At 39.9% G+C, this 22,970-nt stretch overlaps 1 long non-coding RNA gene across 1 annotated transcript; it reads left to right on the top strand.

Annotated features, from left to right (window-relative positions):
* The first annotated feature begins 9,607 nt into the window (after window positions 1-9,607).
* LOC119474641 lies at window positions 9,608-11,948 on the top strand. Its single transcript, XR_005203607.1, has 2 exons — window positions 9,608-9,856; window positions 11,035-11,948. It is a non-coding gene; the product is annotated as an uncharacterized LOC119474641 (long non-coding RNA).
* Window positions 11,949-22,970: the final 11,022 nt, after the last annotated feature.

Here is a 22,970-nt window from a genome sequence, read left to right as displayed (position 1 = left end):
ATTTCTTCTTTTATATATATATATATATACATACATATATGTATGACAGAGTAGAGAGAGAGACAGAGTAGAGAGAGAAACAGAGTAGAGAGAGCGGGAGAGAAACAGAGTAGAGAGAGAGTAGAGAGAGAGAGAGAGGGAGAGAAACAGAGTAAAGAGAGAGAGAGAGACAGAGTGGAGAGAGAGAGAGAGAGAGAGTAGAGAGAGAGAGACAGAGACAGAGACGGAGACAGAGTAGAGAGACAGAGACAGAGACGGAGACAGAGCAGAGAGAGAGAGACAGAGACAGAGACGGAGACAGAGTAGAGAGAGAGACAGAGACAGAGACAGAGTAGAAAGAGAGACAGAGTAGAGAGAGAGAGAAACAGAGTAGAGAGAGAGAGAGGGAGAGAAACAGAGTAAAGAGAGAGAGAGAGACAGAGTGGAGAGAGAGAGAGACAGAGTAGAGAGAGAGAGAGAGACAGAGACGGAGACAGAGTAGAGAGACAGAGCAGAGAGAGAGAGAAAGAGAGAGAGAGAGACAGAGTAAAGACCCGATATGCCGGATTCTCATCTGCAGGATTTCCAGTTTCACCCTGACAGCGTCTCCATGAGTGGTTCCTGTGAGTTCAGGCTTGAAGCCATGAAAGACTCACTATTGCAACCACTGATAGGCTGATGGACTGCGTCTATAGAGCCTATATAAGGCCCATATACAGTCCATCACTACAGTGGAAACCAAATTGTAGGGATGTCTCAGTGAGACATTATCACATGCCTGGCATATATCAGCGGGTGATTTTAATGACAGAAAGCGGTCCTATAAGTAAACTTTTTTGGGAGGCCCGTGATGTCACATATGACGTCACACAGGATACGGAACATAAGCCCCATCCAATAACTTGTAGTACTGCTGACATCCCCTGTGACGTCATACATGACATCACAGAATTAAGAATCCCCATGTCACATTCTCGTTTTGGAATACAAACTTCACTAAACCACAGTGGAGATAATCCTGTGTAATGCAGATTTTACAGTATAGTCAAGACCTTTTAATGTAACATTGAAATATATTCTGAAGGCCTATCTGTAAATTATAACATTTGATTGTAAAATTGATCAGTATTTACATCCAAATTGAGTATGAAAAACAATTTACAAAAGGTAAAATAACAGATCTTCCACCTCGAGGATGTGGAAGTTTAAAACACAAATAACCCAACAGTATATTATTATTACATATATGTACCATAGGGGAGCAATATTAAACATGAAAAAAAACAGTTTTTCAACACAGGATTTATTGAGGTATACACAGCACAAAAAATACATTGCATTTCTTCTTTTATATATATATATATATATACATACATACATATATGTATGACAGAGTAGAGAGAGAGACAGAGTAGAGAGAGCGGGAGAGAAACAGAGTAGAGAGAGAGAGAGAGAGAGAGAGGGAGAGAAACAGAGTAAAGAGAGAGAGAGAGACAGAGTGGAGAGAGAGAGAGAGAGAGACAGAGTAGAGAGAGAGAGACAGAGACAGAGACGGAGACAGAGTAGAGAGACAGAGACAGAGCAGAGAGAGAGAGACAGAGACAGAGTAGAGAGAGAGACAGAGTAGAGAGAGAGAGAAACAGAGTAGAGAGAGAGAAAGAGAGAGGGAGAGAAACAGAGTAGAGAGAGAGAGACAGAGTAGAGAGAGAGAGAGCCAGTGACAGAGTAGAGAGAGAGAGAGGGGGAGAGAAACAGAGTAGAGAGAGAGAGACAGAGGGAAACAGAGTAAAGAGAGAGAGAGAGTAGAGAGAGAGAGAGAGAGAGAGAGAGGGAGAGAAACAGAGTAAAGAGAGAAAGAGAGACAGAGTGGAGAGAGAGAGAGACAGAGTAGAGAGAGAGAGACAGAGACAGAGTAGAGAGAGAGAGAGACAGAGACAGAGACGGAGACAGAGTAGAGAGACAGAGCAGAGAGAGAGAGAAAGAGAGAGAGAGAGAAAGAGAGAGAGAGAGAGAGAGAGAGAGAGAGACAGAGAGAGACAGAGTAAAGACCCCATATGCCGGATTCTCATCTGCAGGATTTCCAGTTTCACCCTGACAGCGTCTCCATGAGTGGTTCCTGTGAGTTCAGGCTTGAAGCCATGAAAGACTCACTATTGCAACCACTGATAGGCTGATGGACTGCGTCTCTAGTTCCTATATAAGGCCCACGTACAGTCCATCACTACAGTGGAAACCAAATTGTAGGGATGTCTCAGTGAGACATTATCACATGCCTGGCATATATCAGCGGGTGATTCTAATGACAGAAAGCGGTCCTATAAGTAAACTTTTTTGGGAGGCCCGTGATGTCACATATGACGTCACACACGACACGGAACATAAGCCCCGTCCAATAACTTGTAGTACTGCTGACATCCCCTGTGACGTCATACATGACATCACAGAATTAAGAATCCCCATGTCACATTCTCGTTTTGGAATACAAACTTCACTAAACCACAGTGGAGATAATCCTGTGTAATGCAGATTTTACAGTAAAGTCAAGACCTTTTAATGTAACATTGAAATATATTCTGAAGGCCTATCTGTGAATTATAACATTTGATTGTAAAATTGATCAGTATTTACATCCAAATTGAGTATGAAAAACAATTTACAAAAGGTAAAATAACAGATCTTCCACCTCGAAGATGTGGAAGTTTAAAACACAAATAACCCAACAGTATATTATTATTACATATATGTACCATAGGGGAGCAATATTAAACATGAAAAAAAGCAGTTTTTCAACACAGGATTTATTGAGGTATACACAGCACAAAAAATACATTGCATTTCTTCTTTTATATATATATATATATATATATACATACATATATGTATGACAGAGTAGAGAGAGAGACAGAGTAGAGAGAGTAGAGAGAGAGACAGAGTAGAGAGAGCAGGAGAGAAACAGAGTAGAGAGAGAGAGAGAGACAGAGTGGAGAGAGAGAGAGAGAGACAGAGTAGAGAGACAGAGACAGAGACGGAGACAGAGTAGAGAGACAGAGACAGAGCAGAGAGAGAGAGACAGAGACAGAGTAGAGAGAGAGACAGAGTAGAGAGAGAGAGAAACAGAGTAGAGAGAGATAGGGAGAGAAACAGAGTAGAGAGAGAGAAAGAGAGAGGGAGAGAAACAGAGTAGAGAGAGAGAGACAGAGTAGAGAGAGAGAGAGCCAGTGACAGAGTAGAGAGAGAGAGAGAGGGGGAGAGAAACAGAGTAGAGAGAGAGAGACAGAGGGAAACAGAGTAAAGAGAGAGAGAGAGTAGAGAGAGAGAGAGAGGGAGAGAGAGAGAGACAGAGTAGAGAGACAGAGACAGAGTAGAGAGAGAGAGAGACAGAGACAGAGACGGAGACAGAGTAGAGAGACAGAGTAGAGAGACAGAGACAGAGTAGAGAGAGAGAGAGAGACAGAGTGGAGAGAGAGAGAGAGAGACAGAGTAAAGACCCCATATGCCGGATTCTCATCTGCAGGATTTCCAGTTTCACCCTGACAGCGTCTCCATGAGTGGTTCCTGTGAGTTCAGGCTTGAAGCCATGAAAGACTCACTATTGCAACCACTGATAGGCTGATGGACTGCGTCTATAGAGCCTATATAAGGCCCATGTACAGTCCATCACTACAGTGGAAACCAAATTGTAGGGATGTCTCAGTGAGACATTATCACATGCCTGGCATATATCAGCGGGTGATTCTAATGACAGAAAGCGGTCCTATAAGTAAACTTTTTTGGGAGGCCCGTGATGTCACATATGACGTCACACAGGATACGGAACATAAGCCCCGTCCAATAACTTGTAGTACTGCTGACATCCCCTGTGACGTCATACATGACATCACAGAATCAAGAATCCCCATGTCACATTCTCGTTTTGGAATACAAACTTCACTAAACCACAGTGGAGATAATCTTGTGTAATGCAGATTTTACAGTATAGTCAAGACCTTTTAATGTAACATTGAAATATATTCTGAAGGCCTATCTGTAAATTATAACATTTGATTGTAAAATTGATCAGTATTTACATCCAAATTGAGTATGAAAAACAATTTACAAAAGGTAAAATAACAGATCTTCCACCTCGAGGATGTGGAAGTTTAAAACACAAATAACCCAACAGTATATTATTATTACATATATGTACCATAGGGGAGCAATATTAAACATGAAAAAAAACAGTTTTTCAACACAGGATTTATTGAGGTATACACAGCACAAAAAATACATTGCATTTCTTCTTTTATATATATATATATATATATATACATACATATATGTATGACAGAGTAGAGAGAGAGACAGAGTAGAGAGAGCGGGAGAGAAACAGAGTAGAGAGAGTAGAGAGAGTAGAGACAGAGAGAGAGAGAGGGAGAGAAACAGCGTAAAGAGAGAGAGAGAGACAGAGTGGAGAGAGAGAGAGAGAGACAGAGTAGAGAGAGAGAGACAGAGACAGAGACGGAGACAGAGTAGAGAGACAGAGACAGAGCAGAGAGAGAGAGACAGAGACAGAGTAGAAAGAGAGACAGAGTAGAGAGAGAGAGACAGAGGGAAACAGAGTAAAGAGAGAGAGAGAGTAGAGAGAGAGAGAGAGAGAGAGAGAGGGAGAGAAACAGAGTAAAGAGAGAAAGAGAGATAGAGTGGAGAGAGAGAGACAGAGTAGAGAGAGAGAGACAGAGACAGAGTAGAGAGAGAGAGAGACAGAGACAGAAACAGAGACAGAGTAGAGAGACAGAGCAGAGAGAGAGAGAAAGAGAGAGAGAGAGAGAGAGAGAGAGAGAGAGAGACAGAGTAAAGACCCCATATGCCGGATTCTCATCTGCAGGATTTCCAGTTTCACCCTGACAGCGTCTCCATGAGTGGTTCCTGTGAGTTCAGGCTTGAAGCCATGAAAGACTCACTATTGCAACCACTGATAGGCTGATAAACTGCGTCTATAGTGCCTATATAAGGCCCATGTACAGTCCATCACTACAGTGGAAACCAAACTGTAGGGATGTCTCAGTGAGACATTATCACATGCCTGGCATATATCAGCGGGTGATTCTAATGACAGAAAGCGGTCCTATAAGTAAACTTTTTTGGGAGGCCCGTGATGTCACATATGACGTCACACAGGATACGGAACATAAGCCCCGTCCAATAACTTGTAGTACTGCTGACATCCCCTGTGACGTCATACATGACATCACAGAATTAAGAATCCCCATGTCACATTCTCGTTTTGGAATACAAACTTCACTAAACCACAGTGGAGATAATCCTGTGTAATGCAGATTTTACAGTATAGTCAAGACCTTTTAATGTAACATTGAAATATATTCTGAAGGCCTATCTGTGAATTATAACATTTGATTGTAAAATTGATCAGTATTTACATCCAAATTGAGTATGAAAAACAATTTACAAAAGGTAAAATAACAGATCTTCCACCTCGAGGATGTGGAAGTTTAAAACACAAATAACCCAACAGTATATTATTATTACATATATGTACCATAGGGGAGCAATATTAAACATGAAAAAAAACAGTTTTTCAACACAGGATTTATTGAGGTATACACAGCACAAAAAATACATTGCATTTCTTCTTTTATATATATATATATATACATACATATATGTATGACAGAGTAGAGAGAGAGACAGAGTAGAGAGAGCGGGAGAGAAACAGAGTAGAGAGAGAGAGTAGAGAGAGAGAGAGAGAGAGAGAGAGAGGGAGAGAAACAGAGTAAAGAGAGAGAGAGAGACAGAGTGGAGAGAGAGAGAGAGAGACAGAGTAGAGAGAGAGAGACAGAGACAGAGACGGAGACAGAGTAGAGAGACAGAGACAGAGCAGAGAGAGAGAGACAGAGACAGAGACAGAGACAGAGTAGAGAGAGAGACAGAGACAGAGACAGAGTAGAAAGAGAGACAGAGTAGAGAGAGAGAGAAACAGAGTAGAGAGAGAGAAAGAGAGAGGGAGAGAAACAGAGTAGAGAGAGAGAGACAGAGTAGAGAGAGAGAGAGACAGTGACAGAGTAGAGAGAGAGAGACAGAGGGAAACAGAGTAAAGAGAGAGAGAGAGTAGAGAGAGAGAGAGAGAGAGAGGGAGAAAAACAGAGTAAAGAGAGAAAGAGAGACAGAGTGGAGAGAGAGAGAGACAGAGTAGAGAGAGAGAGACAGAGACAGAGTAGAGAGAGAGAGAGACAGAGACAGAGAGGGAGAGAAAGAGAGAGAGAGAGAGAGAGAGAGAGAGAGAGAGAGAGAGAGAGTAAAGACCCCATATGCCGGATTGTCATCTGCAGGATTTCCAGTTTCACCCTGACAGCGTCTCCATGAGTGGTTCCTGTGAGTTCAGGCTTGAAGCCATGAAAGACTCACTATTGCAACCACTGATAGGCTGATGGACTGCGTCTATAGAGCCTATATAAGGCCCATATACAGTCCATCACTACAGTGGAAACCAAACTGTAGGGATGTCTCAGTGAGACATTATCACATGCCTGGCATATATCAGCGGGTGATTCTAATGACAGAAAGCGGTCCTATAAGTAAACTTTTTTGGGAGGCCCGTGATGTCACATATGACGTCACACACGACACGGAACATAAGCCCCGTCCAATAACTTGTAGTACTGCTGACATCCCCTGTGACGTCATACATGACATCACAGAATTAAGAATCCCCATGTCACATTCTCGTTTTGGAATACAAACTTCACTAAACCACAGTGGAGATAATCCTGTGTAATGCAGATTTTACAGTATAGTCAAGACCTTTTAATGTAACATTGAAATATATTCTGAAGGCCTTTCTGTGAATTATAACATTTGATTGTAAAATTGATCAGTATTTACATCCAAATTGAGTATGAAAAACAATTTACAAAAGGTAAAATAACAGATCTTCCACCTCGAGGATGTGGAAGTTTAAAACACAAATAACCCAACAGTATATTATTATTACATATATGTACCATAGGGGAGCAATATTAAACATGAAAAAAAACAGTTTTTCAACACAGGATTTATTGAGGTATACACAGCACAAAAAATACATTGCATTTCTTCTTTTATATATATATATATATATATACATACATATATGTATGACAGAGTAGAGAGAGAGACAGAGTAGAGAGAGAGAGAGAGAGAGAGAGGGAGAGAAACAGAGTAAAGAGAGAGAGAGAGACAGTGGAGAGAGAGAGAGACAGAGTAGAGAGAGAGAGACAGAGACAGAGACGGAGACAGAGTAGAGAGACAGAGACAGAGCAGAGAGAGAGAGACAGAGACAGAGTAGAGAGAGAGAGAAACAGAGTAGAGAGAGATAGGGAGAGAAACAGAGTAGAGAGAGAGAGAGCCAGTGACAGAGTAGAGAGAGAGAGAGAGGGGGAGAGAAACAGAGTAGAGAGAGAGAGAGCCAGAGACAGAGTAGAGAGAGAGAGAGAGGGGGAGAGAAACAGAGTAGAGAGAGAGAAAGAGAGAGGGAGAGAAACAGAGTAGAGAGAGAGAGACAGAGTAGAGAGAGAGAGAGCCAGTGACAGAGTAGAGAGAGAGAGAGAGGGGGAGAGAAACAGAGTAGAGAGAGAGAGACAGAGGGAAACAGAGTAAAGAGAGAGAGAGAGTAGAGAGAGAGAGAGAGAGAGAGGGAGAGAGAGAGAGACAGAGTAGAGAGACAGAGACAGAGTAGAGAGAGAGAGAGACAGAGACAGAGACGGAGACAGAGTAGAGAGACAGAGCAGAGAGAGAGAGAAAGAGAGAGAGAGAGAGAGTAGAGAGAGAGAGACAGAGTAAAGACCCCATATGCCGGATTCTCATCTGCAGGATTTCCAGTTTCACCCTGACAGCGTCTCCATGAGTGGTTCCTGTGAGTTCAGGCTTGAAGCCATGAAAGACTCACTATTGCAACCACTGATAGGCTGATGGACTGCGTCTATAGTGCCTATATAAGGCCCACGTACAGTCCATCACTACAGTGGAAACCAAACTGTAGGGATGTCTCAGTGAGACATTATCACATGCCTGGCATATATCAGCGGGTGATTTTAATGACAGAAAGCGGTCCTATAAGTAAACTTTTTTGGGAGGCCCGTGATGTCACATATGACGTCACACACGACACGGAACATAAGCCCCGTCCAATAACTTGTAGTACTGCTGACATCCCCTGTGACGTCATACATGACATCACAGAATTAAGAATCCCCATGTCACATTCTCGTTTTGGAATACAAACTTCACTAAACCACAGTGGAGATAATCCTGTGTAATGCAGATTTTACAGTATAGTCAAGACCTTTGAATGTAACATTGAAATATATTCTGAAGGCCTATCTGTAAATTATAACATTTGATTGTAAAATTGATCAGTATTTACATCCAAATTGAGTATGAAAAACAATTTACAAAAGGTAAAATAACAGATCTTCCACCTCGAGGATGTGGAAGTTTAAAACACAAATAACCCAACAGTATATTATTATTACATATATGTACCATAGGGGAGCAATATTAAACATGAAAAAAAACAGTTTTTCAACACAGGATTTATTGAGGTATACACAGCACAAAAAATACATTGCATTTCTTCTTTTATATATATATATATATACATATTTGTATGACAGAGTAGAGAGAGAGACAGAGAAGAGAGAGCGGGAGAGAAACAGAGTAGAGAGAGAGAGAGTAGAGAGAGAGAGAGAGAGAGAGAGGGAGAGAAACAGAGTAAAGAGAGAGAGAGAGACAGAGTGGAGAGAGAGAGAGACAGAGTAGAGAGAGAGAGACAGAGACAGAGACGGAGACAGAGTAGAGAGACAGAGACAGAGACAGAGACAGAGTAGAGAGAGAGACAGAGACAGAGTAGAGAGAGAGAGACAGAGTAGAGAGACAGAGACAGAGCAGAGAGAGAGAGACAGAGACAGAGACAGAGACAGAGACAGAGTAGAGAGAGAGACAGAGACAGAGTAGAGAGAGAGAAACAGAGTAGAGAGAGAGAGAGAGAGAGACAGAGTAGAGAGAGAGAGAAACAGAGTAGAGAGAGATAGGGAGAGAAACAGAGTAGAGAGAGAGGAAGAGAGAGGGAGAGAAACAGAGTAGAGAGAGAGAGAGCCAGAGACAGAGTAGAGAGAAAGAGAAAGAGAAACAGAGTAGAGAGAGAGAGACAGAGGGAAACAGAGTAAAGAGAGAGAGAGAATAGAGAGAGAGAGAGAGAGAGAGGGAGAGAAACAGAGTAAAGAGAGAGAGAGAGACAGAGTGGAGAGAGAGACAGAGTAGAGAGAGAGAGACAGAGTGGAGAGAGAGACAGAGTAGAGAGAGAGAGACAGAGCAGAGTAGAGAGAGAGAGGCCCATGTACTGTCCATCACTACAGTGGAAACCAAACTGTAGGGATGTCTCAGTGAGACATTATCACATGCCTGGCATATATCAGCGGGTGATTCTAATGACAAAAAGCGGTCCTATAAGTAAACTTTTTTGGGAGGCCCGTGATGTCACATATGACATCACACAGGACACGGAACATAAGCCCCGTCCAATAACTTGTAGTACTGCTGACATCCCCTGTGACGTCATACATGACATCACAGAATTAAGAATCCCCATGTCACATTCTCGTTTTGGAATACAAACTTCACTAAACCACAGTGGAGATAATCTTGTGTAATGCAGATTTTACAGTATAGTCAAGACCTTTTAATGTAACATTTAAATATATTCTGAAGGCCTATATGTGAATTATAACATTATTATATGATTATGAAAACATTTGCATTGCAGTAACAGAATATGAACTCATATTTGATCAGTGCTGCCTAGTTTGATCCGAGTTTGTGAGTGATTGACAGCTGCTCAGAGACGGTAAGGCTCCAGCTCGGCTCTGATTGGTTGTTTTCCTCCAGTCTGTGAAATGATAGAGCTATTTCTATCTATTATTAGAACAACTGTAAAAGAAGAAATGTGCACTCACTTTTAAAGGTGTTATTGATGACATTCAGCCACTAGATGTCTCATTCTCCCTCCCCTGTTCAATTGCATTTACTTCACAACACTTACTGTCAGTCTCAGCCATTTATCCGTATTTCCACAATAACTGACGACCCAGAGATTCCACGTGATACCAACGTCTTTTTACTATTGGCTCTCAAACCTTGTTAGACGTCAGATATCAACAAAACATTCATTTTGGACCCAATGATTAATTCACAGTCGTAATTTCTTTTTTCAGGAAAAGCCATACTTTTATTCAGCACCTTTCTAAAGGCTCTCTGGATGTATTATTATTATTATTATTTTTTAATATTTGTCTACATAAAAATGTTATCAATAAGACCTTTAAATGCTGAGTGAATTATGAGGAATGAGACCCACATGCATGAACATCAATGTTAGTGTGTGCTTATTAAATGTTTTAAAGAAGCCTTTGGAGTTGAATACCCTAAAATAAACAGTTGGTGGCATATTGTATAAACTATAGGCTAGAAACTATATTTTATGTAAGTTTATATTTTTATGTGACCAACATTGTTTTTACTGTCTTCTGTCATACTGTAGCTCACTTAGTTCTTGAAATTAAATGCCAGCTGCAAGTCTTTAGTTTTTATTAAATATGGTTAATATTTTTGAGAACTGCAGTTTTTACTCTCATATTTTTCCCCATAAGGAAAGCTTATATCTTATACAGGAAATTTACACTATTGTGACATTAAAATATTATGTTATATACATTAAATGTATTATTATTATTATTATTATTATTATTACTATTAGTAGTAGTAGTAGTAGTAGTAATAATAATAATAATAATAATAATAATAATAATAAAAAAATTAAACGTATTATTATTTATTTATTTAATATTCACAATAATTATATCCTACTCATTGAGTTGTTCCAGTCAGTAAAAATAGGCTTTTTAATAATGCAATTTAGCAGTGTCATTTTTCAGCTATTTTGCTGTGGTGTGAAATAACATACTGTATTGCTGTTGTTCCCATGTTGATGAGCTTGTACCACTGATCTCTTCCTCTTGTTTCTAGAAGCCTCTAGATGTCTCCACCTGTTACCAGTAGATGTTGAAGAAGAAGAAGACCTTATCAGATGTGTGTGTGTGTTGGAGTCAGTGTGAGTATAGAAACAGCACCCCATGGGGACTCAGATACAGATCATATCTTTTTAAGAGTAGCTACTAATGACTGTTTCTGTCCTGCTGAAGTGTCTGATTATCTGTCTTTGTTGTTGTTGGTGCTGGGAATACCTCGGGTATAGCTTTCCCTCTGTGTGTGTGTGTTATCTCCACAGCAGAACAGAGTGGCAGCGCAGTGAATGAGTGAAGGATGGAGAGATGGTGATCTTGATGCTGTGTGTGTGTGTGTGTGTGTGGGGGGGGAGGGGACTATTCACACCCGTCCTCCCACTGGAAGCTGCTCTGGCTGATAAGAGATCGGAGGGAGATTCATCCATTCATCCATCCATCCCTCCGTCCTCCCCCCTTCCCCCGGGCTTGGCCGGCCCCTCTGTGCGGGCCAGGCGGTCTCTAGCTCGGCCAGTGCAGCCCTGTCTCCTCTGGCCAGCCGGCGTCGCTCCCTGGAAATCAATCAAGGTGGATGAGCGTGAGAACGGGCTCGAGGGTCGGGCTGCTGGCTCGACGAGGGCCGCCTGGGGAATAGACATGAGAATAGAAAGAGATGATGGGTGGTGGTGGAGAGTTCAACTAATTAAGCACCAAGCGTCCTGGATCTTTAGTTTGGTTATCAGCTGCTAATGTCTCCCACAGAGAAACACTGACCCAGGTATTGACCTGACTGACTCAACTCTGAGGCCTCTGCTTTTGTAGCCTCGGTCAGTTTAATGTAAATTATTTCACTCCACATTTTACTGTATGGAAGCCCATTCCTGCTAGAAAAGGGGAAAAATGCCAAAAAATAAAAATACTGATGATGAGTCGAAACTACTGCTGTCAATCGATTCTAATATTATATATTTAATCGCATGATTGTCCATAATTAATCACGATTAATAACAAATTAATCACACATTTTGTATCAGTACCTTAAAGTGATATTTGTCAAGTATTTAATACTCTTATCAACATGGGAGTGGGCAAATATGCTGCTTTATGCAAATGTATGTATATGTTTACTATTGGAAATCAATTATCAACACAAAACAATGACAAATATTGTCCAGAAACCCTCACAGGTACTGCATTTAGCATAAAAAATATGCTCAAATCATAACATGGCAAACTGCAGCCCAACAGGCAACAACAGCTGTCAGTGTGTCAGTGTGCTGACTTGACTATGAAATAAATTAGTTAAAACGAATTTATGTTAATACGTTATCCTTTGTTTATCCTTTATTAACTTTGACAGCCCTATAGTCAAAACAATGAGAAATTCAAAATTTATTTTTTTCTCTCTAATTTCATCAGTTTCACCTGCTCTCTCATAATTTTAATCTAAAAGTCAAAATAGTAATTTTTAAAATGTTATTATAGCCTATTTGCTCATAATGAACTGACTTTACCTGTTGGATGTGTAGGCCTACTTCCACATTATGGATATCTATATTCACTGGTAAGCTGATGCACATCATATGATCATATTCATTGGAGATTTTGAATCAAATTACCGTGTATTGATAACTAAGATAAAAGAGTCGATTGGGACACCGAGCTCTGTCACAAGGTTAAAATAATAATATTATAGGTAGAGCCAGGCAATATGGAAAAAATCAAATATCACAATATTTTTCATCTAATACCTCGATATCGATATGGAGACGATATTGTAGGGTTAACTCTTGGCGCTTTCAGAAAATATTTACAAAATTAGATTTTTGATTAATAATCATCAGTAATGTGGATATACTGACTCAGTGGGTAAAGGCAAATAAAATAACAGCTAGAACAGTCTGGTAAATTCAGAACATTACATCACTTTACTGTAATGTAGCCTGTAAAACCAGGAAAAGACAGCACTCATGCCACATTACGATATCCAATATCTAAGACGATATGTAGTCGCATATCACAATATCGATATAATATTGATATATTGCCCAGCCCTAATTCTAGGGGAAAAAATGTGCTGGTGTAAAGAAGGACAGGAAAGTGCAGGCAGCTTTTTAGTAGTTTAAAAACAGGGTAAATGTTCACCATCAATGTCCTGTAAAAAAAAAAATATGGATCCACAGACAGTCTGAGGAGGCTGCAGGCTGGAGGACATGAAGGGTGTGTGTGTGTGTGTGTGTGTGTTTGTGTCTTTACTTTGCATCGCATCAGTGGGCAGTGAGGCGGATAATCCTCCAGACTGCTGAAAATGACTCTATTGATCTGTGCTTCTCACTCTCAAGCCTTCAAGTCCTGCAGTATTATACAGCTGAGCTGTCTGTCTGTGTTGACATACAGTTTACATCTTAACTAGGACTGATGGGAACTGTGTTTGCATCTGTGTGTGTCTGAGAGAAAGAAAAATAATTAGAGGTCTGGCAGTGTAGTTTGGGGACTTGAGTTTATGGTTAAATGTAACATTAGAAAATACTTTTAATTTAGTGTTAAGTGTCAAATTTTCATTAATCAAACACAGAAATTATCCATGAACCCCTGTCAATTCACTGGTCCTGTGCTCCATGCTGACTTTATCATCATATTGAGAGTTACAAGATGAGAACCCTCTGTTGTGTGACAGACAGTATATGCCTGTCATGTCTCAATAAAGTGGTCATCTGTCGCCATCTAGTGGTACACATCCCCAGCACTCTGAAGCTGTGTTGTTGGCTTGTCAAACCAAACAGGGAATTCAGAAATAATTTGCCATAACTGGATGATTCAGTTAAGTTGATTGGTAACTCTGGAAATATTAGTTTTACAAAACAAATCTAATTCAATGTCTATTATCTATGGAGGATTAATAAATACATTTGTAAACAAATTTATTAATGCCTACTTTTATTGTAAGATAAGATAAGATAAGATAAGATATTCCTTTATTAGTCCCGCAGTGGGGACATTTGCAGTGTACAGCAGCAAAGGGGATAGTGCAAAAAACAAGATGCATCAGCTAACACAGTAAAATTGTACAATTAGTTATTAATCAATTAAAAGCTTTATTTCTATTTCTGTGACTCTTGCGGTCTGTCATAATTAGCTTTCATCCGTATATATAACCGCATTCATCAGAAAATGGACTTTTAGCTTTCTTTGTACACACGTGCATGAGAAGTCCTAAACGTGTAATAGATGAACTTGTAGCAGCTACTGAGCTTGCATGTTCCAACTGTTCCATCTCCATGACAACTTAGCAAACTCCACCCACTGATGAAGACTTGATGATATGGCTGAAAGCTCTGGAAAAATGGTAGTATGTGAGCCTTGAGTTGAGATTGTTTTGTTAAACTGGATAATTTAGGTTTAAATTCTGATAAATCAGCCAACATCCACTCTGCTGAAGTGTCCTTGAGCAAAATAACTGATCCCTTGATTAATCCTGACCAGCTCCAAGGCTGCTACTCTGTGTCTGACACTGACCTCTGACCTCTCTATGGAGGGGGGAGACAAGAGGATGTCTCTACAAAGACCAATAGGGGATTATAGTATATTATTATTATTATTATTATTATTATTAAATGACACTGGTGATCTCTCTTACTCCCCCTGCTGACAGAGATCTTGTCTGCAGAGAAAACAAGCTGCCGCTCATAGACTGTATAAGATGTCGATGTAGTCACCATGACATCCCCCATTGGTTTGTTTGCTCCGGCTGGTGGGCGGTGCTTGGTATTTCCTCAACTGATCTCAACATGGCTGCCGGGTCACAAACTTTCTCATTTTACAGCTTAACAGTACACTACAAGATGTTTTTAAAAACATTTGAGGAGAGAAATAGGCATTAAAATAACAGAATATTGACTCATATTTGATCAGCGCTGCCTAGTTTGACCGTTTGATCAGAGTGGGCGAGTGATTGACAGCTGCTCAGAGACAGCAAGGCTCCAGATCAGCTCTGATTTGTTGTTTTCCTCTGGTCTATGAAATCTTGCAGATGACATTAGGAGCACCGGAGGACACAGAGGCACTTGATTGATTTACTGTCAGGATATAGTGAGTTTTTTAAATAATATTTGCTCCAATTCTACCCACTGCTGCTTTAAGTCTTTTTACTCACAGAGGTTTTCTGACCTGCCTGACCCTTTAAGACGAAGGAGTGCGCTTCCCCTTTAAAATGTCTTTGTTGGTAGTTTTTCCTGCTAATGTTAGTTAGTTTCAAAGAAGGGAATTTTTACTTGTTTGTCAACTTCCCTAACAATATGTATGTTTTGCGTATGCCTCTTGAGAGGGTACATGTGATTAATATGTTTTGTCAAATTGATTTGACTACCAATTAGCTCCAAATGAAAGCAGATTGATGCCACCTGGGTTAAAGTGGCATTAATTCCAGAGATCTTCCCTGATTGGCCACAGACGGCAGGTGACAGGGTATAAAAGGTCATGGAAGACAATAAACTGGTTGGTCTGTTCAGGAAAATCGGCCTGTGTTAATCTGTGCAGGATCATCACATTTTGCACAATCTGTTTATCAACGTTTTCAACAAAGTGTTGTAAGATAGGAGGGGTGAAAAACAACCAGCTTTAGCAAAAGGGAAGTCTGCAGTGCTGACTGCGTAAACCCCCACAGCTGATTAAAGCAGACTCAGCAAAATCCAGGAACAACAACAAATGAGTTAACGGCACTACTGTTCAGTGATCAGAACTAAGCCCAGCAGTTTGCTATTTGAATTCTCTCTGGCAAATTGATAAAAACAAATTTAACTGCATCGGTTGCAACTGTTGGAGCAGTTAGCACCCAATATTTTTGCACAAAGTGGAAAATAAAATATTTTGTATTAAATCAAATATTAGTTATTTGAATGCACTCAATGCAGATAAATGCAACTTAATTGTTTTTAAAGGGGACATATGAAAAACTCACTTTTTCAGTGCTTGTGCACATACCTGTACATTTGGGTATCTGAAGTGCATACAAACCCACAAACTAGGAAATAAGACAACAACCCAGTCAGTTTTTTGTGGGCTGCTTAGATCAGAAAACGTGATTCAACAAGCCATTCAGATTTGGCTCCCCTTTCTATGTCACATGCAAGCTCATTAGTATATACCAACCCGTTGTCATTCCTAGGGCGTAAAATACAGATGCTTTGTCACGCCCCTTGGCGTGTGATGCCGACGCACAAGACGAAGTGAGCGCAGCCTCGGCGATGACGCCATGCTGGTCTGGTCTATAGCTTGGAGCCATAAAGCCCCCCTATTATATCTTTCTTAGGACACGGCAGGAGAACAAATCAGAGATCAGCGTTTTTGGATTTATTGTTGGTGCAACCAACTACACAGCAACTCTTCAGCATAGCGTTGTTACTATTACCGGTTTGTTTAAAGTAGAAGTTTGTAGACATGTTTCAACTTCTTCTGTTTACGCTGTTGTCGTCTATGAGGGACACGGGATTGTTTTCCCCTAAAAGGGGGCGTGGTCATGCAAGCCTACTCTGGATGACGTATTGCTGGTCTGATGTATTTCAAGTTAGCATAGGGCCGGCGGAAGTCTCCGGTGTGCATGCTCTGGGCATGTGCGTTAACAATCTGCAAAAGTAGCGTGCAGCATTGTGATACTGTAATTGTATGTAATCAACCCTGACCCCTGATTGGATGTGGTTTCAGCACCTTCAGCGGACACGCCCCCAGCATTTTAGAGCAGAGAACATTGCTTATTTTTTCATGATTTTGAAACCTAATTTAAAATACTTAGCAATGTTTTTAATCATGCAATTTTGGCTGGGTGGTTAATAACATATTTTTCTGTGGTCTGACAAACTCAGAACATATTTATTTTTGGTTTCCCCAGAGTTTTCATCTTTACTTTACAAACGTAAATTTACTTAGAGTAAATGTACTTAGTTACATTCCACCACTGATTATGAAAACCAAACCTAATTCAATCTCAACTTCAACTTTATTTTTGTCCCCGGAGGACAACTGGTTTTACAGCAAGGCTTACAAAACATGAAAGAACAGAGACACGCAGTACAGTAAGGGGAGTGTGCTAGAAGTCCAACAACAGTAGTCACTGGTGTCTGACTCACATTTCCACAGTGACCAAAAAGACACATCAGCAAAATCATCTAAAAAATTGGTGGTGCAGTGGTTAGCACTGTCACCTCACAGCAAGAGAGTCGCAGGTTCAAACCTGTTATTTAGGTTACACTTCATTTTACAGGTCCGCAATTTCCTGGTAATTAGGTGATAATTACCAAGTAACCTATTTTAAATTTCTTTGGAACTACTGCCAAATTACCCCAATATTTACCTCAAAATTATATTATTATTATTATAAAATGATATGTTAAAATAGGGCCCTTAGGCTTGAGAAGCGGCTGTGCGCTGTTCTTTATCGGAGGTGGAAAACCAAAACTAATAGAAGACACTTCTGATCAGGCACAAATCTCACCCTTGTGTGACTTATTGTCTACACAAATGTAACCCGGTCACTAATGTAATGATTCAGAGAGATTTTAAAGAAATTTCAAAGAAGTTATTATGCTAATTATCTATCTATTTACCAGCAGACATGGAAATAAAGCATATCAATTAACTCTGTATTCTTTTCCTGGAAATGTATTAAATAAATTACCAGCTATTGGGAAATTGCAGAATATAACTATTAAATAATGTTTATAATAAAGTAATTTTCGATAAATTCTGAGGTAAATATTGGGGTAATTTGGCAGTAATTCCAAAGAATTGGTTACTTGCTAATTATCACCTAATTACTATGAAATTTGCGGACCTTTAAAATGAAGTGTTACCAATATTTCCAATACACAGGAGGTTGCCATATACTTTGATGTGCATTTAGATAATCTTCTCTGGCTAGAATGCATTTTGACCACAGCTCTGCTAATGTGTGAATCACAGTTCAGTTTATTTATAGCTCTTAATAATGAAGAGTCATTTTGAATGTTTGTCTGTTTGAAATGAATATGTATATTGAGGGAGTGAACTGAAACAACAGCAAACATTTACACTACTTGACTGCAAAATTCTCCGGTAAATACAGAGGAAAGTCTGCCAGACAAGAAGTCAGTCTGGAGTCCCGTACAGGAAGCAGGAAGAGGAGAAAACGAGGAAGTAGGTAAAGAAACAGGTGTAACCGGTGTAACCGGGCGTAACAGTGAAGCCCCTCGGTTGTTCCAGATCTCAGTGGGGTTTTTGTGGTCTCTGTCATGCTTTCGCTCTCCGCACAGTCACAAGTTCAGAATGTGATTTGATGAGTCATTGTTCACTTTGACCCTTCACCATAATGTATTTCATTGTGTGTGGCTGATTGAGTGATTCATTATGATTCATTATGTGTCGAACATGTCTGCTCATGTTCAGAATGCCCTGGGATTCCCACGACACACACACAGACACGTGCACAGATAGTGTGTGCATACAGTCACATATAACAATGGCTATTACTCAGCATATTCAATAGAAACACTGCAGCTCACATAGTGAAGCTATACACACATCTTCACGCTCAGGGAGAAATCAAAGACTTTCATTTTAAAATGCTGGAAATGTATTTGTTTTAATAAATGTATTATATCATCATACATATAGAAAACATATTTGTTCTTTTAATAACCATGTATTCAGAATAATACACATTCTAGGTATGGTTATTGCGATATACAAATTATTTAATCTAATAATCTGAAAGAACCCATTGTGTGGTTTGAATTTTGATTTGGTTTTCAATTTATAAATACTGTATTGCACTTTTTATTTCATATACCGAGTGAAACTATTTCAGCCTCGACTGCACAGTATAGTGAGCTGGATGAACTAACATTAGTGTAGTGCTAAATTGGTTCTGGTTTAAAAAGACCAGTGCTATGTAATATTGCCCTTGTAAAACTGGATGCCAGGAACTGGCAGAGTTAGCCCGTTATGCCAATGTTATTTTACCGCTTTCATGTTCAGTGTTTTCATTATTTTTTACTCTTACTGAGAGAAACACTGAGGTGAGGGATTAGGATGCCAAGAAAAATATCTGGCTTTCCTTCAACTCTGTTCCTTTTATGTACTTCATTCCAGTGAAAGCTTAAATAAAAAGATTTAAAAATGCAATATTACTGTAAAAGCATTAAAGAAACATTGTGTAACATTTTGGGGGATCTTTTAGCAGAAATGGAATATAATATTCATAACTATGCTTTCATTAGCTTAGAATGAGCCCTTCATGTCTACATAGGGAGCGGGTCGAAAGAACGTATATTGCCAAGAAGTGAAAGTCATTCAAAGTCAGCCATTTTGGACTGAAAGTGACTACCGGACGCCAGTAAAACGTCCACCTTAAAAGTGCTGTACAAAAGTAAAAAAAGATATGACTATTCTATTGTCATATTCTACCGAAATGGCCTGTGTTGAAGAATAAAATATTAGGAATATAATAAGTGTTTTCAGTCCAAAATGGCAGCAGCGGCAGTTGTCAAAAAAAATACCTCTTCCTCTCCAACATGTTGCTCCACCATGTTTCTACAGTTGCCCGGAACGCACAAACCATACACTGGCTCTAGCGAGAGACTTTCACGTTTTTATGTTACTTGAAGTCCACCGTAGTTCTCCAACACGCTTGTGTTGCTCCTAAAGTAGTGGTATTATGGTAAGGATGGCCTCTGAGTGAGGCTCACGTTAACGCATCTTAGACAGGGAGGAGTGAGTGGAGGGGTATTCAGTCGGTTGCAATCTGCAACCACACCGCTAGATGCCGCCAAATCCTACACACTGTCCCTTTAAAAAACGGTTGTCATATACAGTTGTACATACACACAATACAAATCACAAAAAGCACACACATGCATGATTAAACGTAGTGTACGTCACTGTCATGGAGATGGTTTTCTCCACTCCAAATATATAATTTCCTTGAGTACCCGTTCCTCTCACTCATCTGTTCAACATTTATGAACTTGTGATGTTGGAGAAATGCTTGTTCACTTGTGTTTCTGCTCACACAGGTTTGCTGTAGGAGGACTTTAATTCCCTGACCAGCCTGACCCTTTAAGAAGAAAAATTGCGTTTCCCCTTTAAAATGTTTTTATAGGTAATTTTTCCTGCTTTAACGTTAGTCAGTTCCAAAGAAGGGAATGTTGACTTGTTTCTCTACTTCACTAACAATATGTGTGTTTTGCTTCTGCCTCTTGAGAGGGTTCATGTTATTAATATGTTTTGTCAAAGTGCATTTCACTAACAATTAGCTCTAAATGAGGGCAGATTGATGCCACCTGGGTTAAAGTGGCACTAATTCCTCACTGATTGGCCACAGACAGCAGGTGACAGGGTATAAAAGGTCATGGAAAACAACAAACTGGTTGGTCTGTTTTACACTCTCCAGGAAAACGGAGGAAGGCCAAAGTACAAAAGTCTGTTTTTGTTTCTTCTTGAGGGCACAGATCTGCTGGGAAATATACTGTAGCGAGTTCAACAGTGAATACAGTAAATACATCCTAACATCACAACAATCGTAAAGACGGAGCTTATCACAGACTTGATAACACTATCTCAGTTTCCTTTCCTGGTATTCCAGTTAGAGCGCACTCCAACCATTAATGGGTAATCAACAAAGTGTTGATGACTCGGGTCACGCTTTGAAAAGTCCAGAAAAGCCAGCTGGGAAACACCCTGGAAAAACACTGATAACACACAAAAATACAGGATTATTTCTGACTTTTGCAAGTGTAGTTACTTCCTTCCATATCTAAGGCTGCTGGTACAATATTTAGATATTTGTTCAATATATTAGAATTTTGTTTCTGTATATTTTAAGCATACAGTTGTTGTCAGTTGCGGTAATGATGCAAAGCTGCACTGGTTTGCGGTAAACAATTATTCAGTTCTACTAACTCCAATCATATAGGCATCATTTACACATATCTGCATTTAAACAGAAAAAAGATCTATTGACCTACATCGAATGATGTTTGTCTGTTTCGCCCACTATCCAGAAAAGTAAACATAACATAAAAAGACACTATAAAAAAATAGACTTATAACTATTAATTCCCAAATGGAAGGTTAAATGATGTAGACCGGTGTAGAGATTGTTCTAATATACTTGAAATACTAAATCCCCGCCATCTAAATACACAAAGCTTTGTGCAAATGTGTGTAACTGCTTTGTTTTCCCTCCGTCTCCGGTCTTCCAGCCTCAGTGTTGTGTGCATTCCTGTCCTCCATTCATCTGCTGCATTATTATGGTTCAAACGGAGGTCTTGTTTTCACTGTGCCTGCAAATCTGATTATGATCAGCAGGCCAGATACATAATATGTATTTAGAATGAACTGTGGGTGTGAATGCAGCCTCTGTGGTTTGTTGTCCTTTCCACAATCTTTCCATTCTTGCTTCAGAGACTGATATACAGACGCAGAGTGCAAAACTGAGACATGCAATTGTTAGATTATTCTTAGTTCAACATTATGTGACATGGTAAATCTAGTTTAATGCTGCACACGATTCTGCACAGAGAGTTGACATGAATCCTATGAATGTTGCTCAACAGTTGCTAACAGTAAAAAAATGTGCTGAGAGCGAAGCCTGCAGCTTCCCTGTCTAACTGGTCACGCACACTGAACAATGGGAGGTAAAACAAGCCCGGAGTTTCCCTCAGGCCTCCAGGACATCACGTTCAACTCTGCGTTTGTTTTTAAAGGGATAGGTCACAGCCTCGCCAAGTCTCGCGGCCTTATCGAAGAACTTGGAGTCCTTCCATTTTTTTTTTTATCTGCAGAGGAACGAATGAGTGATTTGATACTGGGTTATTAAAGGCACTGCCACAGAATCAGTGGGAGTTTAATCCTCTCCTTAGTATTAAATCCGTGGAGGCATCATTAAGAAATAGTTGGCAGGATGTTAGTTTAATGCTTGCAAGAAACTAATAGTGTCTATGCGTGCACTGGAATTGGAAATAGACACCAACACAAGGCATATATTACGTATTACAGTGAAGTGAAATATATCTTTAACAACAACCACATACAGTTGACTGTGTGGTCACGCTCTGCGGGTGTGAGGGGAAACTCCGCTGCAGGCCTGCTGGCTTGTTCTTGTGTGCATCATATTATTTTCATGGTACAATAAACAAAGTTCACACTGCATTCATCACATTGCATTCACACTTGAAGTTTTGGAGGAAACTCCTGTGCAGGCTGCAGAGCCCCCACCTGTAGGTCTTCCCACCCACTCAAACGCTGGGGGGCTGCTGAGCAACTTTTCCTTTTGTTCAAGAAGGAATTCAGCAGGGAGAGACGGCATTCCATGAAACCATCCCTCACTAACAGAAACTCTTTAACACCCTGAGACCCACAATAGACCAGTTTTGGGCTTTTTTAGGGGGTGCAGGGGGTCTCTAGGGGGAGACAGCAGGTCAGCAGTAGATGTCACATAGAAGTGGTGCACATCATCTGAAAGCTGAGAACCTGAAGATTAATTTCAGATGCAGCACTGTGTGTCAAGTTGTTCTACTCATAAATCATGAATAAACATTAATTGATTAATTAACTATTTAAAATAAAACATTTTAACGATTTAAAATAAAACAAATTGTGATGTCACAAATCTACAATATTTATACCATTTCACAGTTTTAAACGTAAACATTCTAAATGTGTTGCAGTTTATTTCTGGTTGCAGTGTATGTGAATGACATCAGCTGACAGGAAGTACACATGGACCCAAGTCCTTGCTTAGCAATGCAATTCCATTGAAATGCACTAAAACGGAGCGTTTCAGACGGAGGGTAAATACGGGCATATTCACGCAGAGAGTATAAGGGAAATAAAGTGTTTTTTTTAACATTACAGAATGTAAACATGTTCTAGTAGAAACATAAAATACAAGTATGAACCTGAAAATGAGCATGATATGGGACCTTTAAG

Source organism: Sebastes umbrosus, chromosome 16, assembly GCF_015220745.1.
Source record: "Sebastes umbrosus isolate fSebUmb1 chromosome 16, fSebUmb1.pri, whole genome shotgun sequence".
In the NCBI taxonomy this organism is placed as follows: Eukaryota; Metazoa; Chordata; class Actinopteri; order Perciformes; family Sebastidae; genus Sebastes; species Sebastes umbrosus.
Note: the sequence above shows the minus strand (reverse complement) of the source record. Positions and strands in the feature narration are given on the sequence as shown.